The sequence below is a fragment of the Mustelus asterias genome, chromosome 9 (assembly GCF_964213995.1).
Source record: "Mustelus asterias chromosome 9, sMusAst1.hap1.1, whole genome shotgun sequence".
Lineage (NCBI taxonomy): Eukaryota > Metazoa > Chordata > Chondrichthyes > Carcharhiniformes > Triakidae > Mustelus > Mustelus asterias.
This window is the reverse complement of record NC_135809.1, coordinates 94,785,264-94,805,612: the sequence shown is the minus strand read 5'-3', so window position 1 is coordinate 94,805,612 and position 20,349 is coordinate 94,785,264.

Sequence of the window (20,349 nt, the reverse complement as noted above, 5' to 3'; positions counted from 1 at the left end):
GAAGAGACAAAGATTTCTGTTAGAGGCCCAGCAATTTCATCTCTCGCCTCCCTGAGGAGTCTGGGATAGATGCCATCCAGCCCTGGGGATTTGTCTGTCTTAATGTTTCCTAAAAAACCTAACACTTCCTCCCTTGTAATTGAGATTTTTTCTAACGGGTCAACACATCTCTCTGAGACAATACCAGTCAACATGTCCCTCTTCTTTGTGAATCCTGATGCAAAGTATTCGTTTAGGATCTCACCTACTTCCTTTGGTTTTAAGCATAATTCCCCTCCTTTGTCCCTGAGAGGTCCAATTCTTTCCCTAACAACCCTCTTGTTCCTAACGTATGTAAAAAATGCCTTAGGATTCTCCTTAATCCTGTCTGCCAAGGACATTTCGTGACCCCTTTGTGCCCTTCTAAGTTCCTGTTTGAGTTATTTTCTACTTTTTCTGTGTTCCTCCAGTGCTCCATCTGTTTTTAGCTGCCTGGACCTCATGTATGCCTCTTTTTTCTTTTTGATTAGACCCACAATTTCACTGGTTATCCACGGCTCTTGAATCCTACCTTTCCTATCCTTCCTCTTTACAGGCACATGCCTGTCCTGCAGTCCTATCAACTGCTCCTTAAAAGACTCCCACATGCCTGATGTGGATTTACCCTCGAACAGCCTCTCCCAATCAACAGCCACCAAATCCTGCCTAATCCGGATGTAGTTAGCCTTCCCCCAATTCAGTACCTTACCCATAGGACAACACTCATCTTTTTCCATTACTATCCTATAGTTTACAGAATTGTGGTCACTATTTGCCACATGTTCCCCTACTGCAACTTTGATGACCTGACCGGGCTCATTCTCCAGTACTAGGTCCAGTATAGCCCCCTCTCTAGTTGGACTGTCAACATATTGTTCCAAAGAACCTTCCTGTACGCATTTTATAAATTCTGCCCCGTCCAGGCCCCCAGCCCTAAGCGATTTCCAGTCTATGTGAGGGAAATTAAAATCTCCCACTACAACAACCCTATTTTTTCTGCAGCTGTCCAGAATCTCTTTACATATCATTAATTGTTGTGCATGTTGGCATTCACCTGCAGGTGTGAGGCTTCAGTGATAATTAACTTCTTAATATTTCTTTTGGTTCATTTATAAAATCTATAATCTTCAGTTGAATGTTCGCCTTGAGACAGTTGAGGTGGGAGGGGTGCTGCCAATATTGGGGTTGAGGATGACCAGTGCCCCAGGGGAGTGGGAGATTCAAGAGAAAACCGCCCCTTCTCTGGATGGTCTTGCTGGAGGTGGAAGAAAGCAGCTATCTGTCCAGCAGCAGTGGATCACCCACCAGTGGAAACTAAGTGACCACTTCAGACCAAATTGGGATGCTAGCGGGATCTTACAAGCAGCAGATGTGCCCCAACTGCGTGCAAGGCCCGACTAATGACTGGAGGCAGCCTCCCAGTGGCAGGCTGCTGAGGGGAGCCAGAGAGGCCTCTTTTATTTATCACCCTTGCCGGGCACAGGGCCTTAGCTGTGGTCATCCTCTGGCAGAATCCCCCAGAGTTGGATGGTCTGGCAGCTGTGGTCACAAATAACTTCCATGATTTCATCTATCTTCTGAGCATGACTCCACCTTGAGGTGCCCTCACATTTTCCTGGCTGCTGCAGTCATGCCCACCATGGCTGCCATCAGGACATTGATGAGGGTTCTTGTGTTTCACCAGGCATGTTCTGCTCAGGATGGCCCTCCCAAAGACAGTCTCTGAATTGGCCACCTGTAGTAAGATCACACAGACTGGCAGCCAGGCATCACCAGCAGGATTGGATCCACCTTCAATTCCAACTTCAGAAAATCCACAGTTTGTGGGGAAACAACAGGCAATGTAGCTCATTTGCATATTAACCAGATCATCTCAATGCTTTTCAATAAAATCTCAAAATCTCTTCTTATTGGCATTTACAAGGCTTTGAAAATTTTCTCCATGGTAATATATTCATGTTATCTCCTTATTCTGTGGCCTTAGGAGCACAGAATAGTCTTATTCCCACAGCACTTTAAGACTCTGTATTAAGAGTGTGTATTAATAATCAAGTGTTTATAATATGTTCATAAGTTATAAACATTTGTGTTCCAAATTACATTTCCAGCCTTTCTAAAATAGCTATTAATGAATTATTTATTTGCTAATTGTTTCTGCAGGCTGTCTGCTTAACTAATGTGGATGGTTTCCAATAATACTGGTTTGGTGTTTATTAAAATGGCTTCCATCAATTTTAGCAGAATCATGGAATCCCTACAGTGAAGAAGGGGGCCATTCGGCCCATCGAGTCTGCACCGACTCTCTGGCAGGGTAGCTTACCTCGGCCCTCTCTCCCGCCCTATCCCCATAACCCCGTACATTTACTATGGCTAATCCATCTATCCCATACATCCTGGGTCACTGAGGGACAATTTAGCATGGCCAATCCACCTAACCTGCACATCTTTGGACTGTGGGGGGAAACCAGAGCACCCAATGGGAAGCCCATGCAGAAAATGATAAAGAACATATTGATTCAAACTACAGAATGATAGACACAAGAAAACTAGTAATTTCAAACCTGCCAACACCAGTCACGTCCCATACACTTGAGAATAAAAAATTAGGTCGACACTCCCAATGCACAGTAAAGTACTGAAGGAGTGCTGCATTGTCAAAGATGTTATCTTCCAGAAGAGATGTTAAGCTAAGGCTCTATTTGTTCTCTCATGTAAAAGACATGCTAGTTCTCTTTGAAGAAGAGCCATAAGAGTTATCCCTGGTGTCCTGGTCACTATTTTTCCCTCAATCAACATAACTAAAAGAAACTATCTGGTCACTGTCACAATGCTTTATAAGGGAGCTTGCTGTGAGTAAATTGGTTCCTTCCCTCCATGTGAACACCCCAGCCGATATTCATGACCATCTCATGTGGTCCCCTCTCTGCTCCTTGAAGTCCAATAGACACGGACTTGAACAAATCTGGTGGGCAGCTGGCTGAACCATTCACTGCCAGATCTGGCTGGACTAAATGAAGCACTATGGGGTTCAGCTCTCATCTGCTAAAACTGCTCACTGCTTATCTGGAAATCCAAAGAGAACTCCTCCACCTCCACCTCCAACAACAATGCAAGAAACTCACAAATTGTGTTACTAAAATCGATAATATCCAATCCCATCACAGCTGCCTCTGAGGTTTCATTCATGCTCCTATTTATAAGATGTGGAAATGCCGGCGTTGGACTGGGGTAAACACAATAAGAAGTCTCACAACACCTTGTGAGACTTCTTACCCTATTTATAAGAGCAGGCTGAAACTCTGGTGATTGGACTAAGAGGTGTCTGTTTGTATCTCTGTAAATAAAAGATTGTAATGGTAAAGATTGGGTTCTAGTCCTATCGTAGAATCATGGAATCCCGACAGTGCAGAAGGAGGCCATTCAGTCCATTGAGTCTGCACCGACTACAATCCCACCCAGGCCCTATCCCCGCAATCCCTAATTATGCTTGCTAGTCCCCCTGACATGAAGGGGCAATTTAGTACGGTCAATCAACCTAACCCATACATCTTTGAGCTGTGGGAGGAAACTGGAGCGCCCAGAGGAAACACACGCAGACATGGGGGAAGAATGTGCAACACACAGTCACCCAAGGCCGGAATCGAACCCGGGTCCCTGGTGCTGTGAGGCAGCAGTGGTAACCGCTGTGCCACCAAACCGCCTTAACCTTCACCATCTGATTTTCTGCACTAGAACAACCATCTCCTACTTCTCATTCACATGCTGCCACTCAGCAACATCATTCAAAAACACAAAGTCGTTTTCCACATGTACACCGATGACACCCAGCTTTACCTCACCATCACCACCCTGGACCCTCCACCATACTGGATGAGCAGAAATTTCCTCCAGTTAAATACTGACAGAAACTGAAGCCATTGTCTTCAGTCCTAGCCACTAGCTCCCCTCCCTGTTGCCATCTCCATCCCTCTCTCTGGTAACTGTCTGAGGCGAAACCAGATTGTTCACAATCTCTGTGATGCGCATCCATTGGACACGAGGCACAAAGCTTCGGTAAAGAAGGCTTTTATTAACTAACAATGGAACTATCAGAACTTTAACACACTATCCCAGACTGAAGAGGTCCCGCCCGAGCAGGGGGTCTTATACCTCTCCCAGGAGGCGGAGCCCGACTGGGATGTGCCACAACAGTTACAACCACAGGTGTATCAATCCCACCCAAGCCCAACAACAACATTAGAACAACCCAACAACAACATTAGAACAATCCCACAGTGGGAACCAACGATGGTTCACCACATTCACCCCTCCTTTGAGAACAAAGGCCGGCGGGGTACGAAAACAGACTAAAATGTCAACAGCTTATAAGTTCAGACGGTCTGGAGGACCGCACCGTCGTTGTGACCTCCTCAATACCGGCGGTGACACCGGAGTAGGTGCTTGCGGTGGCGTTCTCCCCAAAACAGCGTCCAGCTGTTCTCCCACGGACTCACAGGCCGGTTGACCCTGATGAAACGGTAGTGCAGGGGATCCTGATACATTCTGCGATGGCGATGATCTTCGGGGCTCAGGCAAGCTGTGCATTGGAGTAAAACTGTTAAGCATTGGTCCCGATGCTGTCCGCGCCACGTCCGGGGGAGAAATAAGGGATAAGGGATTCGTCACTGGGGGTATGGGAGCGACAGGAGTTGCTACGTCCCCTGCGGGCGCCAGGTCTCGGATCGAGACTGTGTCCTCTCGCCCGTCAGGATATGCCACATAGGCATACTGAGGGTTGGCGTGGAGGAGGTGGACCTGTTCGACCAAGGGGTCGGACTTGCGGGCCCTTACATGTCGCCGCAGGAGGACGGGTCCTGGGTACGTCAACCAGGCTGGTAAAGATATCCCCGAGGACGACTTCCGAGGGAATGAGAACATCCTCTCGTGGGGAGTAGCATTGGTTGCCGTACACAGGAGGGAGCGAATGGAGTGAAGCGCATCAGGGAGGACCTCCTGCCAACGGGAGACTGGAAGGCCTTTGGACTTCAGCGCCAATAGGACAGCCTTCCAGACTGTAGCATTCTCTCATTCCACCTGTCCATTACCCCTAGGGTTGTAACTCGTGGTCCTACTAGAGGCAATCCCGTATGAGAGCAGGAATTGCCTCAAGTCATTACTCACGAACGACGAGCCCCTGTCGCTATGGATATAGCTGGGGTACCCGAACAGGGTAAAAAGATCACGGAATGCCTTGATCACCGTGGCAGCCGACGTGTCCGCGCAGGGGACAACAAACGGGAACCGGGAGTACTCATCTATTATGTTCAGAAAGTACACGTTCCGATCTGTTGAGGGAAGGGGGCCCTTAAAATCCACACTCAGCCTCTCGAAGGGGCGCGTGGCCTTAACCAAATGTGCCCGGTCAGGTCGGTAAAAGTGCGGCTTGCATTCCGCGCAAATCCGACAGCTCCTTGTCACCGACCTGACGTCCTCCACCGAGTAAGGCAGGTTGCGGGCTTTGACAAAGTGGTAGAGCCGAGTGACCCCAGGATGGCACAGGTCATTATGGAGGGCGTTCAAGCGATCCTCCTGCATAGTAGCGCATGTTCCGCGCGAGAGGGCATCCGAGGGCTCATTGAGTTTCCCTGGACAATACATGATATCGTAGTTATAGGTGGAGAGTTCAATTCTCCACCGCAAGATCTTATCATTCTTGATCTTGCCCCTCTGCGTGTTGTTGAACATGAACGCCACGGACCGCTGGTCCGTGATCAGGGTGAACCGCTTTCCCGCCAGGTAATGGCGCCAGTGTCTGACGGCCTCCACAATGGCCTGGGCCTCCTTTTCCACTGCTGAATGCCGAATTTCGGGGCCTTGGAGGGTGCGGGAAAAAAACGCGACGGGCCTGCCCGCCTGGTTTAGTGTGGCGGCCAGGGCGAAATCAGATGCATCGCTTTCCACCTGAAAAGGGATGGATTCGTCTACTGCGTGCATCGTGGCTTTCGCGATGTCGTGTTTCAATTCCTTGAAGGCCAATTGGGCCTCTGGCGTGAGTGGAAAAGTCGTGGACTTAATAAGCGGACGGGCTTTGTCCGCGTAGTTGGGGACCCACTGCGCATAATAGGAGAAGAAGCCTAGGCATCTTCTCAGTGCTTTTGCGCTAGCAGGCAAGGGAAGTTCAGCAAGGGGGCGCATACGGTCTGGATCAGGGCCAATGACCCCGTTTTCCACCACGTATCCCAGGATGGCTAACCGGCGCGTACGGAATACACACTTCTCCCTGTTGTAGGTCAAATTCAGGCGAGATGCAGTGCGTAAAAAGTTCTGGAGATTTGTGTCATGGTCCTGCTGATCACGGCCGCAGATGGTGACATTATCCAGGTACGGGAAGGTAGCCCACAGCCTGTTCTGATCCACCATTCGGTCCATAGCACGCTGGAAGACCGAGACCCCATTGGTGACACCAAATGGAACCCTAAGGAAATGATACAGACGACCATCCGCCTCAAAGGCCGTGTAATGTCGGTCCTCTGGGCGAATGGGGAGTTGGTGGTAGGCGGACTTAAGGTCTATGGTGGAGAACACCCGGTACTGCACAATCTGATTGACCATATCAGATATGCGCGGGAGGGGATACGCATCCAGCTGCGTATATCGATTAATGGTCTGACTGTAATCAATGACCATCCGGGGTTTGTTCCCACTCTTGACCACCACAACCTGTGCTCTCCACGGACTAACACTGGGCTGTATGATCCCTTCTTTGAGGAGTCGCTGAACCTCAGATCTGATGAAGATCCGATCTTCAGTGCTGTAACGCCTACTTTTAGTAGCGATGGGCTTGCAGCCTGGTACCAGATTCTGAAATAAAGAGGGTGTGGTGATCTTTAACGTAGAAAGATTGCAGGCGGGGCGCTTTGGACAATTTGGAGACTGCAGCTGTTTCCCCACTGTCAGCGAAGGGAGTGGCCCACCGCACTGTAGGATCACATTCTTCATGTGGACCATAAAGTTTAGTCCGAGGAGAATTGGTGCGCAAAGATGCGGCAACACAAGGAGCCTGAATCGCTCGTAAATTGTGCCTTGCACTTTCAAAGTTACCACACAACGTCCTAGCACAGCAACAGACCGGGACCTTGATGCCATAGAGATTGTCTGTTTGGCAGGTTGAATCTGGAGTCCACACCTCTTCACAGTGTCAGTGTGAATAAAGCTCTCAGTGCTCCCGCTGTCAAACAGACAATAAATTGCACGACCATTTACCTGTATATCCATCATCGAACAATCAAGCCTGTGATGCTTAGCCTGGTCCAGGATGATCGACGCCACCGTTGGTCCGTGAACGTCACTGCAGGCAGCTGAGGTAGATGCTGAGGACCCCTGCTGGTCGCTCATGGTCATCGTCGACCAAAATGGCCGCCCCCATGAATCGCACATGGGTGAGGGCGCCAAACGTAGCGACTCCTGGTGGTCATCCTCCTCCGACTCCGTCGACCGCAATGGCGTCGTCCTGGACTCGCATGTGGACGAACCCCGTGAGTACTTCGACGACGATGGTGATGATCCCCGTTCCGAAGGGTCACAGGCCGCACTGCCGTTCTTGGGCTTCGATCTGCACACCTTCGCATAATGCCCCTTTTTACCGCATGAGGTACAGACTACCGCTTTAGCGGGACACTTTTGTCGTGGATGTTTGGCTCCTCCGCAGAAGTAGCACTGTGGGCCGCATGGGGCTGCAGCCGTCGTCTGGTCCACATGGGAGCACGCCATAACACTGCACTTCAAGCCCGTGGGGCGAGGAGGGATTTGCGACTGCTCCTGCCACGTTGTCTCCACGTGGTCCTCCGGATACAGACCAAGCTCTTCGAAGCCGCCTCAAGCATTTCAGCTAATTCCATAGCTTGGGTCAGGTTGAGATTTCCCTTTTCTAGCAGCTTGAGACGGATGTATGAAGACCCGACCCCGGCCACAAACGCATCTCGGGCGAGGTCGTACATGTACTGCTCAGCCAACACAGCTTTGCAGTCACAGCCCCTGGCTAGCTGCAAGAGCTCATTGGCGTAGTCCTCCATGGTTTCGCCCGACTGCCGACGTCGTGTAGCGAGGAGGTAACGAGCGTGGATCTCGTTAGGAGGTTTCGTATAGCGCTTTTTTAAAAGCTCGAGGGCCCTCGGGTAAGTGGTGGCCGCACGGATCGCGAGGTAGACTGTGTCGCTTACCCTCGCATGGAGGACCCGGAGTCTGTCATCGTCTGTGGTGACCGCTGCGGAGGCTGCTAGGTAATCTTCAAAACACTTCAGCCAGTGGTCGAAGGTGTTAGAAGCACCCACCGCACGTGGATCTAGCGTCAGACGTTCTGGCTTTAGGATTTGCTCCATACTCTCCTTTCTTTTTTTTTCTCCCGTCGAGAGTTTAATGTTAGTTAATAAAATTGATGCGCATCAATTTGACACGAGGCACAAAGCTTCGGTAAAAGAAGGCTTTTATTAACTAACAATGGAACTATCAGAACTTTAACACACTATCCCAGACTGAAGAGATCCCGCCCGAGCAGGGGGTCTTATACCTCTCCCAGGAGGCGGAGCCCGACTGGGATGTGCCACAACAGTTACAACCACAGGTGTATCAATCCCACCCTAGCCCAACAACAACATTAGGACAACCCAACAACAACATTAGAACAATCCCACAGTGGGAACCAACGATGGTTCACCACACTCTGTTTCATATTTGTTTATACAGTCCCAATGTGTTTCACAGATTGTGCTGAAAAAAAACCAGAACGGGACTTAGTGGGAAGAAGTTATGAAGAATAACTGAAAGACTACTGAAAGGTTTTTAAAAGTGGGGATGTACAGGAAGGGAAGACAAATGAGTAGGCCCCCAAGTGGTTGTACTGACACTGGTGGAAAGACGAGGGATACATTGAATACTTGAGGATAATAAATAGAATGTTTGACAGAGGATGTTATGAGGCTTGATGGAAGAGATTGTAGATATAGAGGCAGACCAGAAGGGAGTTTAAAGGCAATTATACGAATTTTAAATGTAATGCTTTAGTGGACAGAAAATCAATGTAGGTTCGTGAGCACTGGGATGGGGGCAGAGAGGGACACAATACAGTTGGCAGTCTTCTGGACAAGTTGGAATTTATTGTGTTTGTGTTTTGATATAAAACCACTAATCACTCATGAGGGATTGGGTAAACACATTGTGGGTTCATTTATTAAGATGAGGTGCAGTAAAACAGGTATTCATGGATATAAAGCTTGAAAACATCAGCAGCAGAGCTGTGTATGTGTGCTCTGTTCACAGGTCAACATGAAACTGAGACTGGATCACATAACATACTTCCCTTCTAGTGATGGCATGCTGCCATCCCTTAAAGACAGATCACAACAGGTTAGAGCAGAGAGCAGGAGACCAGCAAGGGGAACATTAGAATGGTGGCATCTGGAATGGTTAGAAGTATTTCTCCGGTGAATGCAGAGCCGAGCAATGGTGTGGATGTTCCCGGATGAGAAAAGTTCATTCATTTACCTTTCCATCCAGAAAGAATGGATGATTATTTTATCATGGACATTTATATTCACCAATAATTAATAAGACATTTATAGGTACAGATAAGAAAAATCTGCCCCTCAAGAATCCCCACAGTGCAGAAGGAGGCCACTCGGCCCATCGAGCCTGCACCGACAACAATCCCACCCAGACCCTACCCCTGTAAACCTATGTATTTACCCTGCTAAGGGGCAATTTGGCATGGCCAATCCACCTAACCCGCATATCTTTGGACTGTGGGAGGAAACCAGAGCACCCAGAGGAAACCCACGCAGACTCAGGCAGAACGTGCAAACTCCACACAGGCAGTGACCCAAGGCTGGAATTGAACCAGGATCCCTGGAGCTGTGAGGCAGCAGTGCTAACCACTGTGCCACTATGCCATCCACTTCTGCCATTCAATTAAATCATACCTAAACTGCAACATAACTTCATTTACCTGCCTTGGATCCATATCCATTAATGTCCTTGCTGAACAAAAATCCATCAACCTCAGTTCTGAAATTTTCAGTTGACCTTTTTTGTGGAGAGAGTTTCAGATTTCTACTAGCCTTTTTGGGAAGAGACACTTTCTGATATCACCCCTCAATTGGTTGCGAACAGATGTTTGATTATCTTCTGATTTTGAGTGGCATGTGGCAAAAAGATAATCAGAGAGACATAAAAAATAAGATATGCACAATATTTCTGTATATACCAGATGTCCCTTCCATCAACTGTATTCAGGAGCTGTTAACAGAAATCTGTGCAGTGGAAAGCCTTTTCATACCTTGGAAGGGTAACTATCCTGAATGCTTTTTCACACTTTCGGTTGACAATTATTCCTGTTTGCACCTTGTAATACCCCATCTAGCATCTGCTCTGCAGTTGAACTTTCTGAGAGCCTTCTGTCCACACCTCTATTCAGTTTGTTTGTTTTGAGTAAAATTAAAATTGGGATTTGTGCACTTTGATAAACCCACTGCAGCACAGTAATACATAAACCAGCAAGGAGGCATACACATTTACATTAGCTTTTGCAATATAAAAAAGATTATACTTGTTTTTTCCTCAAGCAACAGTGTAAAATGCAAGCTTTCCCATATTTGAATACTATTTTAATATCTGACTGATGATGGCTCTCTCATCTTTAGTCTCAAACCTTTCCACTGAAATTGTTCTTAAACATATTTGTCAATAATACAAACTCTTTGGTGGTTAATTGAAATCGAACAAATTGCTCCCCAAGAATAATCAAACAAGTTACAGCAGATCACAGTGATCAGAACACACATTAGCCGGTATCCCACCTATCTTTTTCAGAGTATCATATAACCACACTCATCCAGCTAACTTCTGAATGCTTACATTGAATCTGCACTCAGTGCATGAGCTGGCAATTTGTTCCAATGGTGATAATCCTCTGTGAAAAGAAAAATCTTTTGACCTCTGAGCTAACTCTATGTTTATGTGACTTCCATGTCTCATTGTCTTCTCCAGCCTATCTTATTCAAATGGTCTCACAACATGGAAAATATCAAACCCTTTAATTATTTTAAACGCTTCATCACACTTTGGTTTGTGATTTATTCATTTCTTTTCCTCCACCTAGTCCCAGAACATTTCTTTTCTTGCTTTCCAGTCCCCCGCTCCATTTCTGCTTATACACTTTCAGTTTTGATGAAGGGTCATGGAGCCTCACACATTCCATAGATCTCTCCTGACCTGCTGAATCCTTCAAGCATTTTATATTTTTATTAGAACTATAGAAACGATTTTGCTATTGTTACCAGAGTTTTCTATTGTCTTCTCCCAACAATCTTTTGGCTTTTCTGATCGCAAATTCCATTCCCTGAAGCTGAGTTTGATGCTTATCTCTGTATCGTTAAGAATTATTTTACTTTATGGAGTGACTGACATCCATGAAGTTGGATAAATCACCAGGGCCAGATGAATTGTATCCAGGCTGTTGAAGGAAGCCAGGGGGGAAATAATAGATGCTTGGAGGATCACTTTTGCATCCTCACTAGATATAGGTGAGGTACCAGAGGACTGGAGATCTGTGAATGTTGTACCATTATTTAAAAAGAGTGCAAGGCAAAGGCCAGTAAACTATAGTCAGCATGGTTTTGTTAGGGGAAGACCGTGTCTTACTAATGGAATCAAATTTTCTGAGTCCATAACAAGGAGGATTGATGAGGGTCGTGCAGTGGATGTTGTCTACATGAATTTCAGTAAGGCCTTTGACAAGGTTCCACATGGCAGACTGGTTAAAAAAGTGAGACCTTATTGGATACTAGGGAAGGAGCCAGGTTGGATCCATAATTGGCTCAATGACAGGGAAGGGATGGCTATGTTTGCAAATGGAAAATGGTTTCAAGTGATGTTCCACAGGGCTCAGTCTTGAAGTTTTTGCTGTTTGTTATATAAATTGCTGATTTAAACTGAAGTATGGGAGGCATGATTGGGAAATTTGGAGATGACACAGATTGACCGTGTAGTTGACAGTGAAGAGGACAGCTGTCAGTTCCAGAATTACATAAAGGTTGAGTGGGCAGAGAAGTGGCAAATGGAATTCAGTGCGGAAAAAGTGTGAGGTAGTGCATTTGGGAAGGGCAATCAAAGCAAGGGAATACTCAATAAACAGGAAGATATTGAGAGAGGTTGAGGAAGTGAGAGACCTTGGGGTGCATGTTCACAGGTCCTTGAATGTGGCAGGACAGGTGGACAAGGTGGTCAAGAAAACGTATGGAATGCTTTCCTTTATTGGATGAGGTATTGAATACAAAAGCAGGGATGTAATGATGGAACTGTATAAAGCACTGGTTAGGCCACAGCTGGAGTTTTATGCTCAGTTAAGGTCGCCACATTACATGAAACATATAATTGTTCTGGAGAGAGTGCAGAGGAGATTTGGAAGAATGTTGCTAGAGCTTGAAAATTCAAGTTATGAGGAGAGATTAGATAGGTAGGGCTGTTTTCCTTAGAACACAAGAAGTTAAGGCGAGTATAATTGAGATGTAGAAAATTGAGGGGCCTAGATAGGATGGATAGGAAAGACTTCCTTCCTGTAGCTGAGGGATCAATTATCAGGCGGCAGAGATTTAAGGTGATTAATAGAAGGATTAGAGGAGATATGATGGGAAACATTTTTCACTCAGATGGGGCTGGGAGTCTGGAATTCACTGCCTAAATTGCTGGTTGAGGCCGAAGTGCTCAATTCATTTAAAGGGTACCTGGATCTGCATCCAAAGTGTTGCAACCTGCAAGGTTATGCTCTAGGTACTGGAAAGTGGGACTAAAATGAGCAGCAGACATGGTGGGCTGAACGGTCTCTTTCTGCACTGTTATTTTTCTAAGGTTCTGTATCTAAATAATTAATTGTGCCAAACTTGCTTTATCCTTAAACATGACCTGGTAGCCAGGAAGAGGGAATGGTTTGCAGGATCATCTGTCCACAAGTAGTGCTGGAAAGGAACTTTCCTGATGGACTCATCCTAATTGTCTCCGTTACCTGCTTAAATTCCCATAGCTGCTGCACAGGGGTCAGAAATAGAAACCCTGTAAAGGTGGAAGCCTACAATCTCTGTTAAACGGTTCATTGGCTGACCTGCCTCTTAGGAATAGATTGCGTGTCTTTCCCTCATCTTTTCTCCATTAAATCTGAAAGTAGGAGGGTTCATAGAATCATAGAATCCTACACTGCAGTAGGAGGCCATTCGGCCCAACTGACCACAATCCCACCCAGGCCCCATCCCCATAACCCAGGAATTTACCCTAGCTAGTCCCCCTGACACTAAGGGGCAATTTAGCACGGCCAATCCACCTAACCCGCACATCTTTGGACTGTGGGAGGAAACCGGAGCACCCAGAGGAAATCCACGCAGACACGGGGAGAACATGCAAACTCCACACAGACAGTGACCCAAGGCTGGAATTGAACCCGGGTCCCTGGCGCTGTGAGGCAGCAGCGCTAACTACTGTGCCACCATGCCACCCCCAAGGTGGTTGGTTCCTGTTTCAAGATTGTTAACATTTTCAGTTCTCATATGAATCAAATCTACCTATTTTTGAGGGTTAAAATTGCCCTTATACTCTCTGATCTGGATGCAATAGGTCCGGAATTTAAAAAATTCACTCATTCTGAAAACATTGCTAAGTAGCTACTCTTATTCTGGGAAGTAGAATGAGTGACTCTTGGCATTTATGTGCTGGAGGAGTAGGTTGGGAAAGTAATATTGTGAAGTGCTTTTGTTTCTTTCTGCATTGCTGATCACTGCTCGGTGTAAAGTGGTTGGAATTTAGTGGTGATGCCAGTTCCCTGAAGGCAGCAATAACAAAACATGGCATCTAGCTTGATGAAAGCAAAGGCCCAGGAGTAAGTATGGCTCATGTTTTCTCCTTATTAGAGAAAGTTTGGGTGTTTTCTTTCACTTGCTGCTCTGATATGGAGGCCTGAGGCACCTCAAAGGACATGATGCCAATCTTACCTGATGCAGTGAGTGAGAGATGCCATTAGGTAATTTGGCAAAAGTTGCCAGCAAAATCACTTGTCAGCTTCTTACCTTGGTTTCAATTGGTGTTGTGTTGCTGCTGGGAATCAGTAGAATGCATAAAAATTTATACAATTATTGCACAGAAGGTTTTTGGTCAGGGTTGGGTTGGATGGGGGAGGGGATGGAGAGGCAGGAGTGTCAGAAATTATATACAGTAAACTACACCCGAGCCACATTGAGAGTATTTACATTAATTTACCCCAGGAAACTTGTGTGTAACTCCCTCTGCTGGTGAATGGCATAACTGCCCAGTTCAACAATGTCAAAATTCAAATAGTGAAATTCAGCTCCAAAGTTACATTTGGATTTTCAGTAAACGACCTCGACCATCGCTTACACAAAGGTTATCACAATAGTCTCAATCTCTTCAACAGCCCAATTTATGACATTACTTGATCCCCTTCTAGGCTGATCTCACAGTCTGCTACCCTTTCACACTCTGATTCTGAGGCAGATGGCGGTGGGGCAAGGGGCTGGTTAGGGGGATGGTTAGGGGTCAATTTCTTGAAGGGGATTCCCTGCGAGTTCCCACCTGTCCAACCAGGTAACAGTTTTATGTTGGGGCAGGCAAGGCCTCAGAGGGAAAGCCTGCCCTTACCCCAATTAAGACCCTGAAATGGCCACGAAATGGCCTTTTATTACTCAGAGGCAGTTGTGGATGACAGCTCAGCGGGGGAAACACATAAAATACAGCTGGATTTCTGGCAGGAAAGAATGTAAGGTCACCTCAATCTGAAGCTTCCTTCTGATTGAGGCACCCCCCACCTCGCCCTCCCTTAAGGCCCAATGACCTCCAGAACTCCTTCCAATCCCCAACCCAACCCTCGCCTGGCCTATCCCTCGAGACCCCAATCACTCCCCCGTCCCCTCCGCAATCCTCCCAAGCTTTCCCTACCCTCCCGACCCTGGGACTCCTGCAACTTACCTGTCCTCCACTTCCCAGGACTTCGTACCAGGTAGCTCCCTGGTACTGCAGCACTGTGACAGGAGGGACTGGAGAACTACCTGGCTTCTTCCTGAGTGAGGGGTGGAAGTCCCACCTTACGCTAATCAACATCCATCAGAGTATAATATGACATTGGGGCTGCTGGACTCGGCTGGGATGTTCCACCAATTCTTTGGCCATCCTGAAATTTCAGGCCCAGGTTAATGCACCCGACAAGATTCACCTTTCCTCTCAGCACTGTTCATAAGTCAGGAGCTGTAATTATTTTCTCCATCATTTCTTCTTGTAGCATAGAAACATAGAAAATCAGAGCAGGAGGAGGCCATTCAGCCTTTCAAGCCTGCTCCACCATTCATTATGATCATGGCTGATCATCCAACTCAATAGCCTGATCCCTCCTTCCATCCATATCCTTTGATCCCCTTTGCCTCAAGTGCTATATCTAACTGCTTTAAAAGTTTCAATGTTTTGGCATCAATTACTTTCTGTGGTAGTGAATTCCATTGGCTGACCACTCCTTGGGTAAAGAAATGTCTCCTCATCTCTGTCCTCAACGGTCTACCCTGTATCTTCAGACTGTGACCCCTGGTTCTGGACTCTCCCATTTTTGGGATCATCCTTCTTGCATCTACCCTGTCTAGTCCTGTTAGAATTTTATAGGTTGATATGAGATTCCCCTGTCTTTCTTCTGAACTCCAACGAATACAGCCCTAACCAACTCAACCTCTCCTCATACGTCAGTCCTGCCATCCCAGGAATCAGTCTGGTAAACCATTTCTGCACTCTCTCTCGAACAAGAACATCCTTCCTCAGATAAGGAGACCAAAACTGCACACAATATTCCTGGTGTAGCCTAACCAAAGCCCTGTATAATTGTAGCAATGATATGGAGATGCCGGCGTTGGACTGTGGTGAACACAGTAAGAAATCTAACAACACCAGGTTAAAGTCCAACAGGTTTATTTGGCAGCAAACGCCACTAGCTTTCGGAGCACTGCTCCTTCATCGGGTGGAGTGGGAGAATTGCAGCAAGACATTCCTGCCCCTGTACTCAATCGCTGCTCCTGGAGGATAGTGACTTCATCTTTATTTACCCAAATCACTTTACCACTGTAGAACATAGAAGTGTACGCACTTTTAAGCAGTGTTAATGGAATATTGAAGGCATTCCAATTTGGAAGAGCCAGTATAAGAAGGTGAATTTTCACCTTTCCTCACTTTATGTCCCACCTGCACTCAACACCACGGTGGAATTCTTCGGCTGTGCTGGTCCAAAAGCTGGATATTCCCGCCCGACTGTCAATGGGGCTTCACATTGTTCACAACCCGCCTCTTAAAATTCCAGTGGTGGGCGGGATGGGAGAACTCCGGCCCACATGTTCCACCATGTTAAAATTCACCCTCTGTATCTAAAAGGATAAATTATTATTTGAACAGAGGAATTCTGATATTCCATTCGGCGGCACGGTAGCACAGTGGTTAGCACTGCTGCTTCACAGCTCCAGGGTCCCGGGTTCGATTCCCGGCTCGGGTCACTGTCTGTGTGGAGTTTGCACATTCTCCTCGTGTCTGCGTGGGTTTCCTCCGGGTGCTCCGGTTTCCTCCCACAGTCCAAAGATGTGCGGGTTAGGTTGATTGGCCAGGTTAAAAATTGCCCCTTAGAGTCCTGGGATGCGTTGGTTAGAGGGATTAGCGGGTAAAATATGTGGGGTGGGATTGTGGTCGGTGCAGACTCGATGGGCCGAATGGCCTCCTTCTGCACTGTAGGGTTTCTATGATTCTTCTATGATTTCTATGATTCTGTCAATACTTTCATGACAGGCAGAAAACGTGAGAGAGAAATTAAAAATATGACTAAATCCAGTTGGGTAATACATGAAGCTAATTACCAGCAAGGAAGATTGATGATGTCTTGAGTACGTGATGTTCTGTGTTGTTGTCGTTGTCTAAGGAAGAGATTCAGAAGCATAGGGTGGGATTTTCCAGCTGCTCACACTGGCAGCATCTTCCGATCCCACGAGGTTGACCCCTCGTAGCAGGTTTTTTGGTGGCGAGGTGGGTGAGCCATGCAAATGCTTACTGACTTTGGTGGGACCAGTAGATCCCGCCAGTGGTCAATGGTTCATCGCAACCACCACAGGAAAACTCACTATAGAGGGGGCAAAAAATCCCGGCCATGGAGTCTGAACAGTAACCATTTATTGTATAACGTATCTATTCCAATGCACAAGACAGTAGCTTTTTCATTCCAGGTCATGAGCTATCTCCATTCAGACTACTACTAGACTGCTACTCGTGATGTGGCTCCCTTTGCATCTTCATGTGGTTGATAATATTTCTCCTGTCCAACATTACCCTTTCAATCCTGAACACTTTAATACTACACCTCTCCCCAAGTCATTATCTAAATATATTTACACACTGCCCCAAAATCTCAGACTTCACAGTGTGACGATACTGTGCCTTTAGGAAGTGTATTTTTTAAATCATGTTTCTTGCGAGGGGCATGTTTAAAATGCAGCTGTGTTTACATGGTGCCAATTTGTCTGCATCAGGCAGCTCACATGCTCAGAATGCAGAATTGATCATAGCTATTGTGTGTTTGTTTTAATCTGAGTTAATGCATTTTTGTTTATTTTTGGTTTTTCCCCTGGGGTTTCAGAGTAGGGTTTGATTAGGTTGGTTGGTAAGAGGCAGAGTCATGTGAAGGGGAGGAGCTAAACTTACAGAGGAAGTAGGCAGTTTCTGCTTGGTACTTAAGGAAGCAAGAGGTGTCACTCTCTCTCTGTCTGGAGGCTACTGTTTTGGAGCTGTCGGAAGACAGGTGTCTCTCTGAATCTCTCTCTCTCTCCAGAGGTGCTCAAAGGCTCTAGGACCATTTACAAGTAAAAAAATGTAAGCCTCTATTATTGGTTAATCAATTTTGAAGAGAAGTTTAAGTCTATAAGAGGAATCTCGCTTAAATTGGAACTAAGAGGTATAGGTTAGCAGTGAAGAATTGTATCTTGTCATGTTTAAGTATTTCAATTGGCAAAAGTTAAGCTGATTCATTTGTTATCGTTAATCTGCATTGTTAAATAAAGTTTGTTTTGATAATAGCTTCCTCGTGTGTCAATAGGATCACACCTGGAGTGAAACACCATATCCTCACACTAACGTCAAAAATTAAAAAGAACTGTTTGTGTCTAGTTGGCCTTCATAACATACTTTAGGGTTTCTGCTCAGGTACCTTAACAACAAGTTTACACAGTCTGGAGGTTTCATGACTTGCCCGATTGTGTTTTTATGAAGCTTGGAGAATTGATAGTTTCAACTTGGATCTCTTTGTTCTGACTGGGCTGTTGTTCAATAAAAGCTTCAGTATTTGGTGCTTTGTATGAGGTTCTCCATCTGGTTCGGCCAAATGTATGATAAAAGATTCTCCTTGAGAATGTGGGCAAGACTTCACTTATTCCTTCTTATTGTGCCTTCTGGGGTTTATATCAAGTAAGACTGTTGTTAGTCTTCAACCCTTAGAATGATGACTCCTTCTCTATTAAGGTCTCTGATCCAAGCCTTGTCTCTGGTGTTTAGCTTGGGCAGGTTTCTGGCCTTCCTCCTATTGTAAGTGGAAGCTAGTTGCTTTCTGTAGAACTGTTCGTATTCCTGAAGCTATTGATGGTCCTGCACTGCTAACCCTGGGATTAACTTCTTGGGCTGCATAGGAAGCTGAATAAGGTGTTTTCTTTCCATCAACAACTGTGATGGGGCCAATCTACAGTGCAGTGAGATGGATAGATATGTCAAAGGTGCCATTGGAAAGTCAGCATTTTTCTTCAAGAGGGTTTGAATAGTGCAATGCCCCATTCCACCTCTCCATTTGATTGTGGATAACTCGGGGAGTTGGTGAGGTGTTTTAATCTGTAGTTCTTGGCAAAATGAATGAAATAGTCATTAGCAAATTGTGGGCTGTTGTCAGACTACCTGGCCTGGAATACAAAGTATCACAAAGAAGTTTTTCAATGACCTAATAACTGACCCTATGGCCATTGTGTATAAACACTTCACCTTGATCCACCTGGAGGAATAGTTGACAATGACGAGGAGAAAATTATTATTGTGCATAAATAGATCCATTCCCAAACATCCAAACGTTCCCATTGTCTGGAAAGGAATTGTATGGAAATAAGAGATTCCCTCTGGATTGGTTTGGTCAGTGCATACACCTGGTAGTTTAAAATCATCTTTCCAATTGTTTGATATTCCCGGCCACCACACAGCATACTGGGCTCATTCTCTGCATTTTGTGATACCCATGTGGCCTTGGTGTATTCGTTTCAGATTCTCTGGTCAGAGTGAGACAGGAATGAGCAACCATTCACCATACAGCTGCGGATCAATTATGCTGAAGTGTTCCTGTTGTTCAAAGTACATTTTCATGACAGTCTCATTGGGACACTGCTGTAGCCATTCATGTGTGCAGTATTGATGGATGCAGATGCGCTCTTTGCCTTGCATCCACTCTTGGCATATTTGCTGTAGCTTCTTACAGTTTGCTGGCAGTTGTGTTGTCACATATTGGGAATAGGATTCTACCACGGCAATCAGATAAACATCCTGTGTCATGGGATGGTCGGCTGTGGCCCTGGACAGTGTAGCCACAGCCATTTGATGCTTCACCCAGATGTACACTATCTTGTAAGCAAAGCGCATGAGATACAAGCTGAATCTCTGAATTCTTAGAGACAGTTGGGGAGTTTTTTCTTGCCTAATAGTGAGACTAATGGTTTGTGACCATATTTAGCCAGATGATATAATCAGAGAACTTTCCATAAGCCCGTGTGACTGCAAGAGTCTCTTTTATGGTAACTGTAAACCTTATTTCTGTGTCTGATATCGCCTAGACACATAATATTCTGGTAGCATCATTCAGCTGCTCTTGGAATAGGACTCCCCCTAGTCCTGTTGATGAGACATCTGCCGTGATTGTGGATGGCAGGGATTGATCAGAGTGGGCCAGGGCATCTGGTGAGAGCAGCATGTCTTTGATCTGATGGATTGTGCACTCCTGGTGCGAATCCCAACACCATGTTTGGGCCTATTTCAGTAAGTGTTGCAAGGGATCCATGACTTGTGCCAGGTTCAGCAAGAAATTCGCAAGCTGGTTTAGCATGCCAAGGAATCTTTGGAAACCTGGAATGGATTAAGGAGTCGTAAATTTGCCTTTATTTATCTGGGCCCATCACAATGTCTTTGTTGTTCACATTATGGCCTAAAAATCAAAAGGAATTCATTGAGAATTCACACTTACCATTTCTTGTTAATCCTGCT